General features: G+C 36.1%; 1 pseudogene; it reads right to left on the bottom strand.

The window, feature by feature from the left end:
• Window positions 1–7,578: 7,578 nt before the first annotated feature.
• Window positions 7,579–21,847, bottom strand: part of LOC122747876 — a 61,847-nt pseudogene continuing 47,578 nt past the window's right edge.

Genomic DNA, 21,847 nt, shown 5'->3' with positions numbered 1-21,847 from the left:
TCCCCCATTAGACAGTATGCTCCTTAAGTCCTAGGAAATTTTATTTTTATTTTTTAGCTTTAGTATTTCAGGTGCTTAGTACAATACATGGCATATGGCAGGCACTTTATATTTACTTGCCTTTTAGTCAGTATTAGTCAGTATCTATATGTGTGTATATCACAAGGAAATTATTATAAATGCAAATTTTATATAGATCACCTCAAAATGTAAATTCTAACACCCATTTGCTTCATATGGGTATAAAGAATGACTTCTCTCTACAGATCTAATCACAGAAACAATTTGGGAAGGCACTAGTACTAGTGCAGGAAATAGTGGTTATAGACTGTGTTGGACCTGCTTGATTTTGCCATAAGGTACAGAAAGACAATTATATTGATGTTAATATAGGTTCAGATAGCAAAACACTTGTACCAAATGTTGCCAACTCTGTGTATCCTCTCTATCCTCCCATTTTTTTTTATTCTCTGTTTTCCACTTAATAGCCATATAGCCTCTAATCTTGGGATTTAGAGGGACTAGAAATTGATAGGCTTGTCCTCAGTGTACATTGACAAAATGAAGGGCAATGATTCTTCTTACTGTCACTAGTCATAAATTCATGAATTTATCTTAATTTCTGTTATTGAATTATTTGAAAATGCTAAGGAGGCAGCTAGGTGGCTCAGTGGTTAAGCATGGACCCTGGATTCAGGAGGACCTGAGTTCAAATCCGGCCTCTGACACTTACTAGCTGTGTGACCCTGGGCAAGTCGCTTAACCCTCATTGCCCTGCAGAAAATAAAAAAAAGGTGTTGCTATAATTATTGGGGCAGCTAGATGGCGCAGTGGTTAAAGCACCGGCCCTGGATTCAGGAGTACCTGAGTTCAAATCCGGCCTCAGACACTTGACACTTACTAGCTGTGTGACCCTGGGCAAGTCACTTAACCCCAATTGCCTCACTAAAAAAAAAAAAAAAAAGAAAAAAAAAAAAGAAAATGCTAAGGATCAGGCAAACCCTAGGTCAGTTTTTCAAATTATCCTAACATAAATTTGACAATTGTTTCCTCAAATATGTGATTATTCATAGAAATTTAGTAACCATCATTATCATAAGGAAAATTGGATAGATAAAATTAACACCAACCTGCCATAAAGAGCAGAATATTCTAGCAGTAATATTTTTCAATTATACATATAATAATTATTTTATATATAATTAATCATAACTCTATATATGATATATGCAATTGAAATATATATTATTACAATGATATTAATATGAAACATTTTATATAATATTACACATAATATATGAATTGTGCATATGGTAGATGTTTTACTTATGCATACTTGATCACTATCAATTTATTTGCAATAATACATTTTAATTATACATTGATAGATATATATGCCCATATAATAGATAAAAAGATATAGATGGATAAATAGATAGATAGATAGGTATATAGATATTTTTAACTCCTTGTGATGCCCACCACCTTACCCTTTTATGTATACAGTATGTATACTGTATTCTGGGCAGTATACATGTTCTTTCTGGTGCTCAAGTTTGGCATCTTTAGTCACTGCTCAAAACATCCAGATCAAGGCTTAAATACCTGAACTATCATTGTATTACACCTTACAAAGACATTTACCATTTAGCAATTAGATGGTCTTATTTCATGGGAAATATATTAAGAATTATATTATAAAGAGACTACTAACATTTCTTATGGAAGTTTGATAAGGATAAAACAATTGACACACTGTGGAAGTGAAAAGAGCTTAAAAACTATTTTAAGGAAAAACAAAAACAACTTCATCTCCTTTCTCAGCCATGGTTAAAATGTTTGTATTCCTGTGAGGAAAGAGGATACTTGTAACTCCTAAGAACTTTTTCATTACTAGGTCAGTTAGAATGTGTATACATAGAAAAAGGGCAAACATGAGTTGACTGTGATAAAATGATATTCCAAAATTAAATTAATGGCAAGAAGTGGGGATCCACTTGAAAAGAGGAGAAGAAAGAGCTGGAATAGGGAAAAAGATCTCATATAAAATATGTATAAAAGATGATTAACAGTAGATGGGTGGGCAATGCTTGAATCTTAGTTTCATTTGAATTTTCTCAAACATTTTAACCATATCAATTCCCTTATAACTTCCCTTTCATGTTTATCTTTGGTTCTCTTGAGTCTTGCATTTGAAGATCAAATTTTCTATTAATTTCTGTTATTTTCCACAGGAATACTTGAAAGTCCTTTATTTCATTAAATATCCCCCATACTCCATCAACTCAGAAAGATTATACTCAGTTTTGCCGGGTAGGTATTTATTGGTTGAAATCCCAGCTCCTTTACCCTCCAGAATATAATATTCCAAGCTTTCTGATACATTAAGATATAAGTTACTAAATCTTTTAATATCTTTACCGTGGTTCCACAATATATGAGTCATTTATTTCTGGATGTTTAAAATATTTTCTCTTTGACAAGGGAACTCTAGAATTTAGCTATAATGTTTCTGGGAATTGTCATTCTGGGATCTCTTTCAGGAGGTAAGAAGTTAATTATTTCAATTTCTATTTTACTCTCTGGATCTATAATATCAGGATAGCTTTTGATAATGTCTGTAAAAGTGATGTTTAGGCTTTTTTTTTTTGTTTTTGTCATGGCTCTCAGGTACTCTAATACTTCTTCATTTTATTTTTTTTAAGTGGGGCAATGAGGGTTACGTGACTTGCTCAGGGTCACACAGCTATTAAGTGTCAAGGGTCTGAGGCTGGATTTGAACTCAAGTACTCCTGACTTCAAGGCCGGTGACACCTAGCTGCCTCAATACTTCTTAATTCTCTCTCAAAGTGTATCCCAAATTGCTTCATTCTTTTTCTTATGAAATATTTTACTTTTTTTTCTCTTTCCCATTCTTTTGATTTTGTTTGTTTATATAGAGACATTAGTTTCTACTTTTCTAATTCTAATGTTCAACAAATTATTTTATTTTAAGGAGCTTCACTTCCTTTTCCATTTGGCTGGTTATGCTGTTTTTTAGAACTTTATTTTATTTTTCCCCCAAATACATGTAAAAACAATTTTCAACATCTATTTTTTAAGGAGAGGGAATTTTTATTTAGATATTTTCCCCACCTTTTATGTAAAGGTGGGGAAAACAAATTGTAACATCAATGTTTTAAAACTTTGCATGTTCCAAATTCTCTTCCTTCCTCTCTATCCCCCTCCCAAGAACTCAAGCAATTCAATATAAGTTACACATGTGAGATCATGCAAAATATAGCAGACAAAAAACATTTATCAAAAGGAACTAATGGGGGCAACTAGGTGACACAGTGTATAAAGCAACAGCCCTGGATTCAGGAGGTCCTGAGTTCAAATCCAGCCTCAGGCACTTGACACTTAGTAGCTGTGTGAGCCTGGGAAACTCACTTATCCCTCATTGCTGCAAAAAAACAAAAGAAAAGAAAAAGATAAAAGAAAGAAAAAGGAACTATCCCCACCACCGCCAACAAAATATACTTCCATCTATATTCAGATACTATCAGTTCTCTCTCTGTAGATGGATTGCAGTTTCCACAAATCCTTCAGAGTTTCTTTGGATCATTGCATTGTTGAAAATAACTAAGTCATTCATTCGCAGCAGATCATCTTAAAGTATTGGTGTGACTTTGATTGCAGTTCATTTCACTTTGTACCAGCTCATGTAAGTCTTTCCAGGTTTAACTGATAGCATCCCTCTCATCATTTTTTTATAGTAAACTACAGTAAACCACATTTATATAGTACTTTAAAGGAATATATCCTTACAAATAACATGAGATTGATTACTGCAACAACAATAATAGCTACCTTATCCCTGACAAAGAACTTTCTTCACAATAGTCCAGCAAAGTAAGTACCATCACCACCACCACCACCACCACCACCACCACCACCATCACCATCATCTTACACTGCTATTGCCTCTGCTTCAAATTTTTCCCCTAGTTACTATTGCTAACTGTGTTTCTCTCCATCCTATTCCCTACCCATTATGTTTACTCTATTTTCTGTCTTCTTTTACCCTTTCCCTCCTCAAAAGTATTTTGTTTCTGACTGCTCCTCTAATCTGCCCTCCCTTCCTTCACCCTTCCCCCCTTATCCCCTTCCCCTCCCACTTCCCCAAAGGGCAAGATATATTACTATACCCACCTGAGTGTATATGTTATTCCCTCTTTGAGCCATTTCTGATGTGAATGAGTCCCATTCATTCTCCCATTCCTCCCACATCTTTCCCTCCAATCTATAAGCTTTTGTTGCCTCTTTTATGTGAGATATTTTACTCCATTCCACATCTCTTTCCCTTTATACCAGTGCAATCCTCTCACCACTTTATTTTATTTTTTTTTTAATTTAATTATTTTTTTTGGTGACGCAATAAGGGTCAAGTGAATTTCACAGGGTAACACAGCTAGTGTCAAGTGTCTGAGGTCAGATTTGAAGGCAGGTCCTCCTGAATCCAGGGTTGGTGATTTATCCACTATGTCACCTAGCTACCCCCCTTAATTTTATTTTAAAGATATCATCATGGGCAAGTGAGGTGACACAGTGGACAAAGCACCTGCCCTGGACTCAGGATGACTTAAGCCCAAATCTGGCCTCAGACACAAGACACTCACCAGCTGCTTGACCCTGGGCATTCAACCCCACCCTGATGACCCCACAAAAATGATAAACAAAAATAAATGCTTTAGAGATATCCCTTCATAATCAATTACCACCTGTGCCCTCTGTCTAGATTTATTCTCTTCAGCTGCCCTAACACTTAGAAAGTTCTTATGAAGAAGAATTATCATCTTCCCAAATAGGAATATAAATAGTTTAACCTTTTAACCTACCTCATGATTTCTTTTTTCTGTTTACCTTTTTATGCTTCTCTAGGGTCTTGTATTTAAAATCAAATTTTCTATTCAGTTCAGGTCTTTTCATCATGAATGCCTGAAAGTTCTCTTTCTCATTGAAGTCCCATTTTTTCCCCTGAGAGATTATATTCAGTTCTTCTGGGTAGGTACTTTTTGGTTGTAATCCCAATTCTTTTTCCGTCCAGAATATAATATTCCATGCCCTCTGATCCTTTCATGTAGAAGCTGCTACTACTGTCACTCCACAATATTTGAATTGTTTCTTTCTGGCTCCTTGCAATATTTTCTCCTTGACCTGGGAGCTCTGGAATTTGGATATAATATTCCTGGAAGTTTTCCTTTTGGGATCTCTTTCAGATCATTGGTGGATTCTTTAAATTTTTATTTTACCTTCTGCTTCTAGAATATTGGGACAATTTTCCTTGACAATTTCTTGGAAGATGATGTCTAAGCATTTTTTTTTTGCTTATGGCTTTAAGGTAGTCCAATAATTTTCAAATTATCTCATTGGGATCTATTTTCCAGGTCAGCTGTTTTTACAAGGAGATATTTTACATCGCCCACTATTTTTTTCATTCATTTGGATTTGGTTTATTATGTCTTGATTTCCCATAGTCATTAGCTTCCATTTGCTCAATTCTAATTTTTTTTTTTTTAGGCAATGGGGGTTAAGTGACTTGCCCATGGTCACACAGCTAGTAAGTGTCAAGTGTCTGAGGCCGGATTTGAACTCAGGTACTCTTGAATCCAGGGCCGGTGCTTTAACCACTGCGCCATCTAGCTGCCCCCTCAATTCTAATTTTTTGTTTTGTTTTGTTTTGTTTTGATTTTTTTGAAGGGCAATGGGGGTTAAGTGACTTGCCCAGGGTCACACAGCTAGTAAGTGTCAAGTGTCTGAGGCCGGATTTGAACTCAGGTACTCCCAAATTCAGGGCCAGTGCTTTATCCACTGTGCCACCTAGCCGCCCTTCAATTCTAATTTTTAAGGAGATATTTTCTTCAGAGAGCTTTTACATCTCCTTTTCCATTTGGCTAATTCAGCTTTTCAAGGAATTCTTTTCCTCATTGTTTTTTTGTACCTCTTTTACCATTTGGTCTAGTTTCTTTTAAAGGTGTTATTTTATTCAATATGTTTTGTGTGTGTGTGTCTCCTTTACCAAGATGTTGATATTTCATGATTTTCTTTCATCACTCTCACTTCTCTTTCAATTTTTTCCTCTACCTCTCTTACTTTATTTTCAAATTCCTTTTTGAGCACTTCTATGACCTGATACCAATTCATATTTTTCTTGGAAGCTTCAGATGGAGGAGCTGTGACTTTGTTATGTTCTTCTGAGGGTGTATTTTGATATTCAGTGTCATCATAAAATCTTTCTAGGGTCAGTGGTTTTTTTCATGTTTGATCATTTTTCCAGCCTATTTCTTGGCTTTTAACTCTTTCTTAAAGTGGGGTACTGCTTCCAAGTTGGAGGGTTCACTATCCCAAGCTTCAAGAGGTTAGTGCAGCTATTTTCAGAGATACTTCAGAATTTTTAAGTTTTTAGTTCTTCAAAAGTGATATGGGGGGCAGCTAGGTGGCACAGTGGATAAAGCCCGGCCCTGGATTCAGGAAGACCTGAGTTCAAATCCAGCCTCAGCCATTTGACATTTACTAGCTGTGTGACCCTGGGCAAGTCATTTAACACTCATTGCCTGGCCAAAAGACAAACAAACAAACAAAAAAGTGATATGATTTAAGGAGAGGTATATTTAATACTCTTCTGGCCTGTGCTTTCATCTGCAAGCAACCATAGACCTGCTTTTCTGCCCCAGAACTTTGAAAAGAGTCTTGCTCCACTGTGGCTGCAAACTCTGGTATGCTTGTGCTCCTCTCCCTCCTGGGAAGTTACCCAAGACTGTGACCTGGATCTAAGTCATGCCTCAGTTCTAGCAAAGAGATCCCTGTAATCTCCTTCTGTCCAATTGTTCAACCCTCTTACCATCTGTGGGCTGAGTTCCAGAACTAGTTACTGCCACTTCTGGTTTGCTTTGGCTGTGACTGGGCCTGCCTGATTCTGGTGTTTAAGGACATAGTTTCTCCAGTGAATTTTTGCACATCTTTTATCGATTTTTAAAATACTGTTTGTAAGGAGTTCTCTTCAATAATTTTTTGTACTTCTTTCTTTTGTCATTTGGACTCTTCTTTTTCTTTTTTTTTAAGGTTTTATTTTCTCCAGTTTGTTGTTTGTGTGTGTATGTGTGTATGCACTTCCTTTACCAAGCTGTTCATTCTTTTTTCATGATTTTCTTGGGTCACTCTCATTTATTTTCATAATTTTTCCCTCTACTTTTTTGTAATTTTAAAAATCCTTTATGAGCTTTTTTTTGTATTTTGGATTGCTATACAGAATATAAATTCTGAAAACTCTGTGATTATATAAAATCTGCTTTGCTACATGAAATGTCAATAGTGTTCCATCTGAATCTACAAAAATTGTAATTTATGCTATTTTAATTAATTTAAACATGGTTTTTAGTTTATTATTTTATTTAAAAGGAGTCTTATTTATACAATTTCTAATTCATATTTTAAAGCTCACTATAGAAAACCTTTTGATTAAAATACAACAAATGATTTAATTTAAAAAATTATACACCAAATTATAATGTTTTCCTCATTAGGTGTTTGAGTCATTTAATGGTCTGTCTGCCTTCTGCAGGTGTAAGAGAAACCAATTAAGCATAATGAGTTAATTAAGGGTGGGTGGATTTGTGAGGTGGGAAAAACTGACTTCTCCCCTGCAAAGTTGTTTAAATTAATTAATTTTACACTACATGTTCAGCCACATTTCCTAAGTAAAAGATAATAGAGTTTGACATGGTCCAAGAATCTCTCCAATCAACTCTACTGAAATCTTTCCTTAATGATTTCTTCTCTGTAAATCCTCCTCTAGTGTGAGCAGTTAGCCACTGACAATCATCACCACTGACAATGATTTCTGAGGCTCAGAGATAAAGTTTCTGCCTTGTACACAAATCAAAGATTTCTTTATGTTACCATTTCAAACTTTGGAACCTAACAAAACGTTTTAGCACTAGATTTCATTGACCTGACAAAATCAAAGTTGAAGTACTGTGCAAACTGATAACACAAAACAAAATGAAATTCAAATGGCATCCATATTTTGTTTTTTTTTTTTGTTTGTTTGTTTTTTTAGGCAATGGGGGTTAAGTGACTTGCCCATGGTCACACAGCTAGTAAGTGTCAAGTGTCTGAGGCCGGATTTGAACTCAGGTACTCCTGAATCCAGGGCCGGTGCTTTAACCCCTGCGCCACCTAGCTGCCCCCTTGTTTTTGTTTTTTTGTTTGTTTTTTGGGGTTTTTTTGGCATCCATATTTTGATCTGTTTTACTGTTTTATCATCTGGTGTTTCTTCTTTCTCCTTCTCTTTTCACCATCTTTGTTTCAGTCTTTAAGTTCTTCTGAAAGGAAGGTGTCCTCATCCCAACTTCCATTACCCTCTCCCAAATCTTCATAGATAGATTTTTTTTTTTTTGCCAAAGTGTCTAGGGCCCCAAAGTGCAACCACATCAGACTTCTCTAATATTTCATTTTCTAATATTTGGAGAACAACCATCTCTATGTCAGCTTTGTTCTCTGTAAAAAGAACCACTCTCTGTTTATAAGTATCATTAATAAGCATGTATATTTCATCATCTATCAGTCTTATAGTATCTTCACTATATGGTTCCTAAAATACCACGTCTCCTTGTCATGGGAGGCCAAAGAAAATCTGTCCCAGTTTTTTATTCATACAAAACTAAATAATTTGTGCATATGCACTCTTAGTTACTTTCCTCAAGTAATCTTGAGTGCAAGTTGTAATTCTTCCAAAAATATTTCTTCTAACACATGTCCTCCTAAAGTCATACATATAGTATTCAAAAGCTGTTCTTGTATTGCTCTTTAGGTAAATGCTGAGCATAACCCAAATATTTTATATTTTGGATTAGGGACATATTTAAAAGTGCATCAATATATTCCAGAAACCAGCCTTCAACTGTGTGCCCTGCTTCATGATATGCTACTATCTTTTTTTTTCAATTCTGGCTGTAATACCCAAGTTAATTTTGTTTGTTTGTTTGTTTGTTTTGTTATTGTTTTCCCCCAAGCTACTAATCACTCATTCAATTGCTTGTTCAAAGTGAGATTGATCTATGGCATCTGAAATGTGTCTTGTAAGTAGCAAGGTAGCTTCATTACAGACATTATCAATATTAGCTCCGAAAAACCCTTGATTTAAGGATGCAAGTTTTCTTGCCAATTTCTCTTTATACATCTAAATTTCTAATTTAAATGGTCTGAGCTGAACTTTGAAAATGGAGGCTCTCCCTTTTATATCTGTTGACCCAAAAAAGATTTGCCTATCCATGCATCCTGGCCTCATTAATACTGGATATAGGATATCTAGACTATTTGTGCCTGCCAAAATGACTGTATTTGTTGTTTTAAACCCATTCTTTTCTACAAGCGATTGGTTGAGTATATTTTCCTGTTCACTTTGGCCTCCAGAGTTGCTTCTCCTTCTATTTCTACCCACTGCATCTATTTCATCAATGAAGAAAATTCAAGGGGCTCATAGAAATCTATGAGCCACAAATAAGTCACAACCTCTAGCTAGACCCACATCAACAAACAAATATCTCCAAAAATTCAGAGCTATTTACTGTAAGGAAAGGGACATTGACTTATACACCTGTTGCTTTGGCTATAAGGTGTTTTTTTTCCCAGTATCTGGAGGACCAGTTAGGATGGCACCTTTTGGAAATTTTGCTCCTAGATCTTGGTACTGCTTTGGGCTTTTTGAGAAATTCACAGTTTCTATTCTTTCTAATTTGGTCTCTAAATAGCCAGCCACAACTTTGAACTTTACATCCATTTTATTCTTTACAACCTTGGCACTGGTTTCTCCTACACTGAAGAGACTTCTCATTCCTTGTCTTATTGGACCCATATGAGCAGGCCCTTTTCTTAGTCTATATAATAAAAAATCCAATTGGGAGGACTGTTGGATATATTTTATAAATTATTGTTAGACTAGTAGTTTCTGGCTAAATTACTGGGGAACTAGGCTGATGTTTCTAAAATGTTGCTATTTATAAATTAATGACTATTGCACCAATTTTTGGCATTAAGCATTTATTGAATCATATTAAATGTTACCAAAGAGTTGGCCACGTGGTATTTAACCCAAGACAAAAACCCCCAGTGCCATATTGTCTCTACATTACCTATTCTGTACTAACAGGAGAGTGCTTACCAAAAAGAGCACAGAATGGAGTTTTCCTCCTCATCTCTCTTTTTTCCTCTTCTGAGAGAGGTGGCACTCATACACTTATACAATGATCAAAAATAATTGGCTAGAATCATTCAATTCCATTGGTTGATGTGACCTGAGGGTGGCCCGTACTAAAATGAGCTCTAATGTGATGACATCAAAGTCTAGTGGGAGAAACCCTCTGATGCCAAAGGCACATTCAAATTGGTGGGGCTTTACTCTCCATTTCTATTTTTCTTTACATTAGGAAACCATTTTTTCAAATTCTTTTAGAGGTCTAGCACAGAATCTTCAATAGACAGCAATAACATTTGTCAAGAGAGAACTTCTACTAGAAGTCCCATGTTTGGGAACATATCAATAAAGTTTTGGGAGGCAGGTCCCTTTCCTGCTACTCAAGCCACCACCTCCTCCAGGAAGGAGGAGCAGAGAGGGTGTCTGATAAAGGGAGCAGAGGAAAACCACAAACCAGTCATAGCCCCTGGAGGAGAACAGCAGGTAGCTGTGTGCCATGATATCCTCAGGGACCAGGCTTGCAAAGGTACAGGTCCTGTTAGCTAATCAGCCATTATAAGAGTCAGTCTCTCCTTGATCAATCCCTATTTAATTTTTTAAAAATAATTTAATTGTTTTCACCAATTACAGGTAAAAAGAAATCTTAATGTTCATTTTCAAAACTTTTTGTTCCAAATTTTCTGCCTCCCTCCCCACCTCTCAATCAACCCCTATTTTAATTAATTTATAAATAAGTCACAAATAATATTACTTTTCCTGACCTGAAAACTATATTACCAAAATGGAGATTTATAGGTTTTAATCTTTTGCCACTTAAAGATATGTTTGACTGCTTAGAGACCTTCTACTTTGCATGTAGTCTTTTGTATGTAGTTGTTTGTATGTATATTATATACACATTTTAAGAAATTCTTTTTCCATAATGTTTTCCAATGTAATGAGAAATAATAGTTTCATTGACTATCATAGAAATGGAAGAAACCCCATGGAGTAGTTTAGCACCCCTTTTTATTTTTCACTAATTCAATGTAAATTTATGGAGAAATAACATGTACAAGGCACTTTGTTATGTGTTATGGGGGATACAATATTTAGAAGACGTGATGTCTGCTTCAAGGAGCTTCTGTTTCTGTTTCTTTCTGTATTCTAGGCATGACATACCTAATTTAATATAGGACAAAGAAGCACATATTTTCTTCCATAAGTGAATAAAAAATAATTTCTTAATCACTCTGTTCAGAGCACTGTGTGAAATGCTAGGGACATAAATAGAATATAAGACAGTACCTGTTCCTAAGGAACTAACTTTTTAATAATAGTAGGCAACACATACAATGTTTAAGCTCTAAATCCACTAAAAAATAGAATGGTCCATCTTTAGGGTACTTCAGCAAGATTTATCATAGAGTGAGGCAGCTAGGTGGTGCAGTGGATAGAGCAATGGCCCTAGAATCAAAGAGGACCAAAATTAAAATCACACTTCAGACACTTAGTAGCTGTGTAATACTGGGTAAATCACTTAACCCCAATTGCTTTAAACATTTGGGGCAATCTCCAGTTATTCTCATGTATATCTTGCCACTGGCACCAGATGGCTCTGGAGGAGATTGTGAGGTTGGTAACCTTGCACAGCCCTCCCTCATGTAAATCCAATTTGCACAGAGAAAGCCATGATATCACCCCAATGTCATGGTCCTATTTGAGAATGAAGGACAAACAAAAGCATAATAATGCAACTTTTTTATTTTAATCGATAAATCATTAGTTTCTAATGCTGAACAATTTGATAAGGAAAAGGAGTTTTATCCCAAGGACTTTCTTTTTTGATTTTCAGTAGCTGTGATTGCTGATGGAGCAGGTACTGTAGCACACATGGAAGCATTTGCCTTGTCAAAATTCCATTGGATCAATTTCCTGGATGCTGACTACTGGCCTTGGAATGGAAGAAAAGCTGTGCTCTGTGTGGGTATTGCTGTTCTCATGTCTGGGGTCTAGAACTCACTCCATCTGAGTCTGAGACACCATAATGATTACAATGTTTGAGGTAGGGGGCAGCTAGATGGCACAGTGGATAAAGCACCTGTCCTTGATTCAGGAGGACTTGAGTTCAAATCCAGCCTCAGACGTTTGACACTTATTAGCTGTGTGACCCTGTGCAAGTCACTCAATCCTCATTGCCCTGCAAAAACAAAAAAAAAGAAAAAAGTTTTGGAGGTAGTTTGGGCTTGCTAACATATACTGCCTCTCCTTAAGGATGCTTGCAAATTCATTTAGTCTGGTTTACCTGTCATTTGGGTGAATTTTGGTTTCCTTTCGCCTTTACATAAGAAAACACAAAGCACTTATGGGAGCTCGAGTGGGGAAGAATAATAGGCATCAAAATCATAATGCCAATGTCTCTGTCTCTCTCTGTCTCTCTCATTCAGTCTCTCTTTGTCTCTGTCTCTGTTTCTGTCTCTGTCTCTGTCTCTCTCTCTCTCTCTGTCTGTCACCGTCTCTCTCTTTGGATAAATCATCACCTCACTCCCCATCCTACCCTATTCCCCCCAAAACAAATTGATTTCATAAAATTTAAAGATATTTTATTCAATCAGAGAGTTCTTATCCTCCAGGATTAGGGACCTTGAGAATAACAATAAATGCTTGATGTGTTTAATGTGAGGCTATCCTTGGGATTCATGCTTCAATTTTGAATTCTAGTTGAGATCTACTATATACCATTCCTTTTTCTCATACTTCTGGTAATTAACATTCTGGGACCAGGCCTAAGGCAGGCCTTCCAATAAATTGACTGTTATTGTAGAAAGCTATATTCTACAATGAATTTCTGAAGGACTAACTTTAGTTCATCAAGAGATCCTATCTAATATGAACACTTTTTTATAGATTAACTCTAAGCAGTCAAGATTCAATTTGAAATAAACATATGCTAACATAACCTTTCTTCTTCTTTGAGTTCAAAGCTAGGAGACTATTTGTCACTCTAAGCTGGGCATACATACAGTATGGATAATACAGTAGTTTCCCATACAACAATCCACAGGTAAGCTAGTCACACTTAACACACACAAAAAATACACCTGTTCTCAGTTTCGCTGTATGGGTATAGGTACAATTTATTAAAAAGTCACAAAACATTTTATTTTATTTTAATTAATTAATTAATTAATTAATTTTTTAGTGAGGCAATTGGGGTTAAGTGACTTGCCCAGGGTCACACAGCTAGTAAGTGTTAAGTGTCTGAGGCCGGATTTGAACTCAGGTACTCCTAATTCCAGGGCCGGTGCTCTATCCACTGCGCCACCTAGCCACCCCAGTCACAAAACATTTTAAAGCAACTAAGAGTAGTAAGAGCCAATACTATTTTTACAACTCTTTAGATTGAAACTGAAGCAAACGTATTTCAGTTTAATATAATGTTTGAAAATATGTATTAAGGTTGTGTTTAATGCTTCTTTGCATTTTTATTAGAAATCTAGTGACAATGCAAATACAAAGCACTGCCAACATTCAAATTCTCATATAGGGGATTAACATTATTTAAAGTCATAAATTCTGGAGGGGAAAAGTGACAATTTTATGTAAGGGTATTTAGACATATATCTGAACGTATGAATAAAACATCAAATACTAATATGCAAGTATAGATTGATAGGCATAGCTATTTGCTTATCTGTCTAAAATAAATGAAACTTTAATGATGATATCAGGATATCTTGTCATTTCTCTTTTTAATGTCAGGGCAGACTTCAATAGTTAAACTTGGTATGTGTTTTGAATGACCACGAGAAAGAGAATGAATAAAGAAATATACTCCAACACAAATGCAATTGAATTGGATTAAGTGAGGGTTGAAAATGGATTAAGTTAGGGTTGAGACCATGTCTAAAGTTCTAATGCTTTTGTACAGCTTGAACTGAACAAATGCATGAGCCTTGGGAGGCACTTCCCACAAACTGATTTGTTTTAAATGACTAAGGGTGTGGGGTGGGGCAGCTAGGTGGTGCAATGGATAGAGTACTGGCCCTGGAGTCAGGAGGACCTGAGTTCAAATCCTGCTTCAGACACTTAACACTTACTAGCTGTGTAACCATGGGGAAGTCACTTAACCCAAATTGCCAAATAAACAAACAAACAAAGGAATGAATGAATGAATGAATGAATGAATGAATGAATGAATAAATAAATAAATAAATGACTAAGGGAAAGAACTTTTTTTTAAAATCTTTTTGTATTGCAATTACTTAGCATAGTTCTAGGCACATTAGCAGGTGTTTAATAATTGTTTACTGAAATAATGACTAACTAATGAAGAAGTTATCCTCATTATCTTTTATATTAATTCCTTAGAAGTCTTGTCAACTCCAACATGAATGCAATTCTTGGATGCACTTAGGGTAATCTCCCATTAGTTAAAAGGACACTGTAAGTCTCCATTTACCAAATTTTCTAGTAATTGTACTGAAAATCTGGAATCATATGAAGGATCTTTAGTTCATATGTAGTTGAAACCTTTCATTTTGGAAATAAGGAAACTGAGAAACTGAGCTGTAAAGAAACTTGCCCTGGGGTAAAGGGACAGGCTTGTAGAATGACAATTCTTTGAGTAAAAGGAAATAAATTTTACATTTCTACAGCCAGTACTCAACCTAGTGTCTTTCAGGCAGGAGGCATTTAATCCATGTCTGTTAGATTGAATTAAATTGAGTTACTATTGGAAGCCAGGACTTTTGAATCTTAGCCAAGGGCTTCTTGCTTATTAGAGGTAGATTTAAATACACAAAGATGCCTATTTTAAAGAAATTTTGGAGGGTCTCATTTAAAGAGAATTCAAAGTATATTTTTAAGGAGGGAAAACATTTAGAACATAACATTTACATTATGCTATGCAGATAGCTAACATTTTTAAAATGTACAATTAAATTTACTTGTATGGACAATCCAAACTATTAAAATCTTATATTTACCTTTATTTTCATAATGGAAAAAATTAAAATAAATTTCCTATGCCCTGCTACTAGGAATTAATCTATGTCTTACTCAGTAGTTTTATATTTTATTGGTATTCAATAAGTATGAAAAATCCATTACTTATCTATTTAAGAGTTGTGGTACTTCCTCAGACAGGGAGGCTAGACAATTGTGATAATCGTATAGTTAAATGCTGAGACATGGTGATCCCTGATTCCTTAACTTTCTCCCTGATAAAGCTGACCAAAATGTTCCAGTTGTGTCCCACATGCTCAGTATTTCAATTTGAACAGAAAAACCTGACTTACCAAATTTTAGTTCATTATTTTCCCAGTAAATCAATAAATTGGGAGAAGTCAGAAAAGACCTTCATTTTACAAGTATGTGTGATCCAGAGCAGGGGCAGGTGGTAATGTATTTATTGACAGAATCATTTTTTTTAATTTTGAAAGATTAAAAGAAGTCTAAATCAGGAAAGCAAAACTGAATAACAATAAATGTATAATTTTGTACCTAAGTTCAAAGAATCAAGTGGTTAAGTAAAGTATAGTGGAGAAATTACAGTCTTTGATAGAAAGTACCTGGGAACTATAGTTAATTCAAAGCTAAATATGAGCAAAAATTACTTGAAGTTGTCCAGAAGAACTGTTGTGAAAATTTCTAAGTGTGATGAAGAAAAAGAAACGACAAAGCTTCCAAGCCCTAGAAAGATAGGTCTATTAAGAGAGGGATCCTGTCTCATAATATAGCCGGTTTCAGGTCTACAACCTGAAGACCCCAAGCCTAAGGATCTGCTGGGTTTTATACCCCTACAGGACTGTAAAGTCTTCATAAACTACTATTTTTAGACAAACTCCTCCCACATTTGCACATCACCCAAATGGTAGATATAAAGTTCATCAATCAACTTGCTGACCCCTTGTATTTGGGTTTGTCCAAATCATGGGAGCCATCATCCAGTTTGCTAACTCTTGGACATATGTTTGGATGGCACCATGAGGACTCATCCATCTTCATCAGCTGATTTATCTTCTAAGCTTTGGGTGGTCTTTTCTAGCTCAGGAGTTACTATTTTTGGTATTTGACCTTTAAGCTGATTGTTAGATGCCTAACGACAATTGGATGATGGTGAATTAGGATTGAAATGATGAACTCTGAGTTATCCAAAACCAGATTACAATGTGACTTGCATATTAGTTTTATCAATATCTATTTTAACTTTATTAATATCGACATAGGCTACTAAAGAATACCTAAACATATTGAATCACAATGTGTTGTCTAAATATTGTTTATTGCTATAGTTAAATCACTTAAATCTAAAGAGTGGGGAAAATCTCACCCACAGAAATAATGCAAATTTAGGCAACATTATTGGAAATAGTGGAAGGAGCAAAAAAAGAATAAAAGGCTATTTCCTGTTTGTAACAATTAGAATGACGCCACCTGCTGGAGACTTACTGTTCCAAAGTTCCGGCATGAGGAGAAGGCGTCTGAAGGTAAGACATGTGGCTCTTTGGTGTCAGGAAGTGATGCTTATATGCGGGAGGAAGAGGGAGCTAGGCTGGTGCTCTCGCTCTCTTTTGTCAGGACTCTGGTTGAGAATGGAGCTAGAAATGCTCTCTCCCTTTAATAGAAAGATCAATCTAGGCCTTTCTCTCTCTCTTTACCAAATTCTTATTCTCCTTAACAAATGCTTAAAAGTCTAACTCTTGATAAAGCTTGTATTTGTGGGTTTGCCAAAGAAATAAAGGGGAGAATATGGTAAAAATTATTTGTGGTAAAGATTAATGAACCCGTTTTTAGCTAACTCATTTGGGGGGGGGCACACCTGGCCCACCCTGAGGTTATATATGCTACTGAACTGAGAAAGAGAACTCTCCATAGGCAGTTTTTGAAGGACCACCCCTTTTGGGGAAGGAAAGATTGAATACTCCCTGAAGGGAGGGGGAGGGCTGCTTCTGGATCGCTAGGCTTCTTCCAGAACAGGAGCTCACTCTCAGGTCTGTCTGGTGACTTCCCTTGTGATGCCATGTGTCTATTCTGTCTCAGAGTGGTGTAAGCAACTATAGACTGTCTGAGGTTGGTGAGTTAATTATGGAAAATCCTAAATTCCTTTGAACTAGCTTAATTGGAAACAGTCTGGGGTTGCACAGGTTAAGTGTAGAGTTAAGAGCATTTATCTGAATTTCTATTTTCCTATTTCCTTATCTTTGATTTTTATTAGTTTCACCTTTGTTGTTTAATTAATTCCCAAGTAATAAAATCTTATTCTTTTGTGAACTAAAGCTTAAAGGCTACTTTATTATTGGCCTGGGAGAAATATCTAAAAAGGGCAGTTCAGAGCGGAGGGAGAACCTAAAAGGTTCTTCATATTTCCAGGACCCAATATTAAGGCAAGTCACCCAAATAATGCTCCATGTATCAAATTTTGGCTCCCACATGTTCCATACTTCAGAGCATACCTGGAATCCCATGTTCAATTTTGGGTATTGTAATTATAGACAGACGTTGATATATTGTAATCTGGCCAGTGAAAACAAATAAGAAAATGAAGAACAAAAATTATTTTATACATGTAAGAGTTTAGTCTCATTTTTTGAGTACTATACAGGGTACTACCCTCCATTCAGGCTTTTAATTTAGGTATCATTGTTGATAATTCTTTTGCTCGCTTCTCACATCCAATCACTGGTCAAGTTCTGTTATTTTGTCCTCAGTAACATCTCTTACATACTCCATTTTCTCTCATCTGACTTTGCAACCACCTTGGTACAGACCTTTATCATTTCTTACCCAGACTCTTGAAATAGACTGCTAGTTGCCCTTGCCTCAAGTCTCTGCCCATCCAGATCTATCTTCCACTAAGATGTCCAATTAATCTTCATAAAACACAGGTGTGATTATGATAATCTTCTATACAATAAATTTCAGTGCCTACATACCTCCACTATGCTTAAGTATAAGCCTGTCTTGGCTTTCAAAGTGATCCATAATCTGAACCCTATTTTTTCCATGTCTTACACATAACTCCACTATATGCACTTTATGATTTAGTATAATTGGAGTCTTTGCTTTGACTCACATGTGGCATTCATTCTACAGTTAGGGTAGCTAAACTACCTTCCATCTACTATCAAGCCTATGTGTTGAAACAAGCAGCATTAAACATGCTATGATTAATCCTTTCCTCACTTGCATGATTTTTATTTTGTATAGGAGAAATATAATATTTATAGAAACATCAAAATATTAAAGACCTAAACTATATGTTCAAACTGTAGTGAAATCTTAGGTCACTTTCCAAAGTCTTTATAGATTTAAATATAGAAATGTTTTTGTTTTGTTTTGTTTTGGTTTGGTTTTGGGGTTTTTTTTTGTTTGTTTTTTGTTTTTTTGTGGGGCAATGGGGTTTAACTGACTTGCCCAGGGTCACACAGCTAGTAAGTGTCAAGTGTCTGAGGCCGGATTTGAACTCAGATACTACTGAATCCAGGGCCAGTGCTTTATCCACTGAGCCACCTAGCCGCCCCCAAAATGTTTTAATCATGTGAGTTTTGTTCACATTGGGAAAGATAGCCAAAGAAATATATAAACTCATTTCATGATAACCAACTGAGATCTTTGTTAGAGATTAAGAAACATTCTCTATCCATATGCATTTACATTTCATAAAAAGGAAGAGATAGAAGAGGACCTTTACATTGTCTTAAACTCATAACCTGTGAAAGGAAGGTGGGAGATGACAATGAGGGTCTATTCCCCATTTCAGTATCACAAAAAAAAAAAATGGAAATGCTTCTCTAAGATAAGCAAACACTTGGGATTTCAAGCAGCTGAAAGTATCAGTAATTCTGGAGAAATTTTCATAACTTTCCATCAAAGGACTGGCTCCAAAATATCAGCTCTACTTGATGACCTGTCTTTGCCCTGTTGCATCACTATCAAGTCAATGGAACAGGCACTGTGGAATGCTTAGAGCTTAGCCAGCAATTGAAGATATCGAGGACATCCACTGCACACTAAGACATCACCATTCATTTTGACTTTTCTCCTGCCACTGGGCTCCCATGGCTCTGGAAGACAGAGTAAGGCTGACAACTCCATTCAACTCTTCCTCACTTAAAATTCAACTTACTCTTAAGCCAAAAGACATCACACATATATTTTACTATTTATTGTTTTATTATTTTCCTATCCAATTATTTTCCTATCTTAGTATTTTACTATTTTTTACCTATGTCAAAGTCCTGTGGTGATAGAATGGTGACAAAGCAGCAGGTGTGTATACATTGTTAGCTATAGTCACAATCCTGCACATAGGCAGCCCAGAGTGTAGGGTCATCTTCTCACTGGATTAAAGCAGCAATGGGATTCAACAGTCAGCCAGGTGAGTGAGCAACCTTTTAAAGGACTGAACTGCTTACTTCCTGCCATGAGAAAGAGGCTAAAAAAACTGAAGTAGAAATTGTCTGTATCACTTAACCCTGGCCTGCTTAATATGGTCAAAAGGGATCCCACACTGAAATCAAAACAAAAATTTTACCAAAACATTTCCAAAGATGACTTCACTCACCATTGGTACATGGAATATATGTCCATTTATGAGCAACAAAAAATCCAGTAGAACTGAAAACGGACAGCTCTTGTGAGAAAACTCAGTAGGTATCCCAGACAAATAGCAACTTTGAGTGAAACAAGCTTGGAAAATGAAGGTGAGCCTACTGAAGTAGAAGCTTAATAGAAGCTTTTCTGGAATGACTACATGATGAGGAATTCTGTGAAGCTGGCAAAGGTTTTGCAATCAAATTTCATCTGGCAAATGAGCTTTTATACTTCTCAAAAGGAGTAAATGACAATTTCAAGACAATACAATTGCCACTTGAAGGAAAGGGCCAAGCCACCATTATCAGTGCTTATGCTCCCACCCTGATGAAAACAGATGAGGTAAAAGAAAAAAAATGAAAACCTAGAGACCATCATCAATGTGTGTGTGTGTGTGTGTGTGTGTGTGTGTGTGTGTGTGTGTGTGTGTGTGTATTCAGAAGAGACAGAATGAAAGATGATAAAGTCCATGAGTGGCATAGTGTTGGATCATAAACTTATCTTCTTGAAGTTAACCATTCACATTCAACAAAAAACATTTCCCACAAAAGAAGCCAACTATATGAATACTCAAGCCAACAGATTTGAGTACTTCTCTGTAAGTGAACAGTGTATTGTTGAGTTGGATGGAAAGCTGAACCAACACACAGGTGGCAAGAGTGAAGAATTAAAGGAGTGGGCAACTTTCAGAGATTTGGTGTATAGTACTGTTGTTAGTCCTCTGGGTCAGAATACTCCAAAAACATCATGATTTGTTTGATGAAAATGATGGGAAAATTTAGAAACTGTGAGGGTGTTATTTGGGTGACTAGCCTTAATACCGGGGTCGCAGAAATATGAAGGACTTTTAAGGTTTATTCTCCCCTCTGAACTGCCGTTTTAGATATTTCTCCCAGGCCAATAAGAAAGGAGCCTCTAAGCTTTAGTTCACAAAAGGATGAGATTTTATTACTTGGGAATTGATTAAACAACAAAGGTGAAACTAATAAAAATCAAATCTAAAAAAACTAATAAAAATCAAAAATCAAAATAGAAATAGAAATACAGAGAAATGTTCTTAACTCTAAACTTAGCCTATTATGGTTTTCCATAATTAAACTCACCAAACACTTGAACAGCCCACCAGTCTAAGGTTGCTTGTGCACCACCCAGACCGCAGTCACCACACTGAGAGCATGAACATGCACCACCAGCTCAAGGGCCCAGAAGGAAAGAGACCGAATCCCAGAACACACCTAGCATTCCGGAAGCAGCCTAGCCTCCCTTCAGAGAGCATTTAATCTCTCCTCCCCCCAAAAGGGGAGGTCCTTCAAAAGTTGTCTTTCTGAGCTCAGTACCACACATAACTTTGGGGTGGGCTATGTGTGGCACCTCCCAAATGAGTTAGCTAAAAACGGGAAAATTGGTCTTTACCACAAACAATTTTTACCACAAAACTATTAAAAGAAAAATGAGAATTTAACAAGGGTGATCAGCAGGATAGTTTGTCTCAGCATTTAACTTCATAAAAAGTAAAGTGCAAGCAAAACTTAGAGAGATGCAGGATTTTTAGGTCAGTAAGAAGGAAGATGAGATTCAGTTTTATGTTGATAACAAAAATCTAAAACACTTCTACTATTTCCTGAAGGCTATCTGTGGGCCAAGGACCTATGGAATACCGCAATTACTCATTACTAATGGAAACACAATGATCAGTGATAAGGACATGATCTTGGAGAGATGGGCTAAATACTTTCATAATGTTTTGAATAGACCATCACCTACCAATGCTTAAGTCATTGACTGTGTACCTAAAGTTGAAGTCAAACTCTACCCCAACTTCAACTGAAGAAGAGGCTTTGATTGCCATTAGTTTCCTCTCTTATAGCAAAGTGCCTGCTCTGGATTTCATTGCAGCAGATATCTACAAGGCAGGAGGTCCACTGCTCATACAACTGCTGACTAAAATCTTATATTATATGGCAAGAGGATGTTCTCCCCCAAGACATTTAGGATACCATCATTGTTCATTTTTCTAAAGGAAAAGGAAATAAG

This window comes from Dromiciops gliroides, chromosome 3 (genome assembly GCF_019393635.1).
Source record: "Dromiciops gliroides isolate mDroGli1 chromosome 3, mDroGli1.pri, whole genome shotgun sequence".
Classification (NCBI taxonomy): Eukaryota; Metazoa; Chordata; class Mammalia; order Microbiotheria; family Microbiotheriidae; genus Dromiciops; species Dromiciops gliroides.
Note: the sequence above shows the minus strand (reverse complement) of the source record. Positions and strands in the feature narration are given on the sequence as shown.